Raw genomic sequence first — 3,606 nt, 5'->3', positions numbered from 1 at the left:
CATTGACTTCACAACTCATTGATTATTGCATTAGATGAACATGATACTATATTTCGTTACATGTATTACTGGCTGTCATATACAAAGCATGTACAAAAACATGATATCTTAAATAAAAAGAAATACAATTTTTTATGCAGAAACAATATGTAAAAGGCCACCAAAGTCAAGGGAAGATTCTAAAGATGATGACGACTTTGAGGTTCAAGACCAAAACAAAAGGAAAAAGGTAAAAAGTGTCAAAGAAGATACTAAGGGAATAGAAGACAATGGCAAATGTACGATCAAAACCCATCTTCCTCTTTGTACGAGAACATCACCTAAACCCCTATATACAATGATTCAAAATCTACCACCATCACAAATAGAGTGTGTAAAAGAAATGGGGTTTGAAGGCCTGTTGAACATGAAGACAGACGGTATACCTGCAAAGCTTGGCTATTATGTAGTTGATTCTTTTGACTCTCAAAACATGCTGATTAAACTCGAAAACACTGTGATCCCAATCACAGTTAAAAAAATACATGAGATGATTGGTGCACCAATTGGGGGAGCTCCATTGGATAGTTTAGTTAATGACAACTGCGGAGTAAATGTAGTAGAGCAATGGAAAAGTAGATATTTGAAGCCGTCTTTACGTGTCACAGACATAGTAAGCGAAATTATCACCTCAGATAATGGTGATTGGAATTTCAAACTAGACTTCATAATGGTCTTTTGCAATGTAATGGGTCAATGCAAATCGAACGACATTTGTGACCTAAGTGTTCTTTCATATCTATCACAACAAACTTGCTTCGAAAAAATCGATTGGTGTGATTATGTCTTCAAGTGTTTAAAGATGAGCAAAAGCACATGGAAGCTAGGCCCAATAGAGTGTTACTACAGTGGCCCGTTAACTACATTGACGGTATGTTTACATATCACATTTTCATATATATATATATATATATATACATATATATATATATATACATATATTGGTACTTATTATCAATGGTTATTTATTGTGAATGAATAATTATGAAATATAAATTGGGACGGGAATTTTACTTCTTGCACTTTTAAATGAAGCTTCTGTACGTCGACACCATTCGATGTGATGTTGTGCACATGATACGCGAAAGACCATGCATTGCAAGTTGGTCAATAGACCTTCTAAGAAGACGAGAATCAATAGAACTTTCTATCGGTGGTTTCGGGATTAGCAATGTAGCAGAAACATTGGTTGATGAACAACATGAAGATAGACCAAGAGAGAACAAAGAAATTGACATTAAGGTAAAGATGATAACATACTAATTTGCATTGTTTTATATTTTAGTGAAAACAATATTCTGAACGAATTGATATATCTTATTCTTCACATGATTACATAACTTATGTATCACATACATACATCATGCAATATGGGTGCAATAAGCATTCGATATGGCTATTAAATTAGTGATTTTCTGTGATATCGCTGTTAAAATCACTTATTTATATTGTTTTAAATTACAGTTAAATCAATATTTTGCACCGGTTAATATGTCTTGCTTATCACATGCTTATCACAAAATTATGCATATAGTAATCACATCATTATCACAACTTACAAATCATGTGACTTTTCACAAATCTAGTTACGTTAATGCAAATGAATTTTAGATTTCTTGCATATCACAACCTAGTTACAAAAAAATTGATTAATGTATAATGTAAAAAATGACCACATTGCTTATTTATCACATGGTTATCACAGTTTACTTAACACATATAATCACCATAGTTAACAAATGATTTTTCATAAAGTAAGAAATTAAATAACTACTTTCAAAATACATTCACATGTCATTTGTTTGCCGGTTTGTGCAGAGATACTTGGATGAGGTCGAACACACTTTTAGTATGTTCAAGACATTGAAGAGCGATTTCGATCGGATTCTAAAAAAATGAAGGATTAGATACCCCACCTCTGTGGAGTTTGATGTTTGGGAAAAAAAGTTGATAGATTTGGTAGTAATTGACAAAATGGACGTTGATACGTCAATGAACATGTCACTTGCTAAAAATTGTGGAACAAAACAAGCATCAACTAGTGATCCATGGCAAGGTGTTACAGGGGGAGCACAAGAGATTGTTGAGATACCGACACAATTCTTCTCAAATCCAGAAACAATTAAGGGGGTAGACAAAACAATTAAAATATATGAGAAGTTACAGATGCTGGATTTTAGTTTAGGTCTCACCCAAGAGTTCGAGAAGTTGCTGAGCCGAAGGAAACTGTTCCTAACAAAGAGGACGATGATGTGGTTCCTAATGTGAAACCAGTAAGTGAGATATACACTGGTCCCATTGGTCCAAGAGCTTCAAAGGCAGGAGGAAAAATATGTTTATCGTATATGAATAGACAAGTGGACGCACACCGGCCTAACACAAAAGTCGAGTTAATCATTTCTAACCTAATATTCGCAATGGAAGGCGCTCAGATGTAAGTTCATCCAACTACTTGACACTAACATTTGCATATATTTATCACATGATTAACTGGATCACATTTGATTATCAAATAAACACAATAACTTTAGTATAAAGGAGTAACATACTTTAACATATAGGTAGCAAAGTTTATCGCAAAATTCTGCATTTGCATTTTCATTTTCCTATCATATGAACTAACACTTCATCACTACCTAAACACCACTTTAGGAGATGCAGAAGTAGTTTGAGTTGAGATTTGCTAGCAATCCACTTGCTTTTTGATCAAGTTATATATATCAATCACATTTATCACCCTGGTAACACATTTATCACACCATTAACACATTTATCACACCATTATCACAACTCCTGTGATCACTGGTAAGTCGATGGCATCAAGATTTTGATGTCAAAAGCAGTTGTTGCTACATCATTTACATAACTTAATTTAATGAAAAACGAAGCAAACAATATCCACATACATACACACATCTGGTTTATCACGTGATAAAACATCAAACTTTTCAATTTAAAAAGTATAATACACCCCGGTAACACAATTATCACACTATTAACACATCTATCACACCATTATCACAGCTCCTGTGATCACTGGTAAGTCGATGGCATTAAGATTTTGGGTGTCAAAAGCAGTTGTTGCTGCATCATTTACATAATTTAATTTAATGGAAAACGAACCAAACAGTATCCACATACATATACAAATCCGGTTCATCACATGTGATAAAACTTCAAACTTTTCAATTTAAAAAGTACAATACACCCCGGTAACACAATTATCACACCATTAACACATCTATCACACCATTATCACATTTATCACATCATTATCACATTGATCACCCCGGTAACACAATTATCACACCATTATCACATTTATCACAATTGGTCACAGTTTATAACTTATTAACTCTATTGAGATTTATGTTCATATGGAAATCTAGTAATCAAATAATTTATTACCTCACAGGGATCCGGTATATTTAACAGCAGAGGGTTAGTATGCACCACGTCATATTTTCGAAAGCATGGTTGATGATACTTTCGTATACGGGGGTGTGATCGACATATGGGTAGGAATGGCAACGGGCCGGGTTCGGGCCGGGTATTGGTATCCCCGTC

This window comes from Cynara cardunculus (assembly GCF_001531365.2).
Source record: "Cynara cardunculus var. scolymus isolate 2C chromosome LG 15, CcrdV1, whole genome shotgun sequence".
NCBI lineage: Eukaryota > Viridiplantae > Streptophyta > Magnoliopsida > Asterales > Asteraceae > Cynara > Cynara cardunculus.
This window is presented reverse-complemented; position numbering follows the sequence as displayed.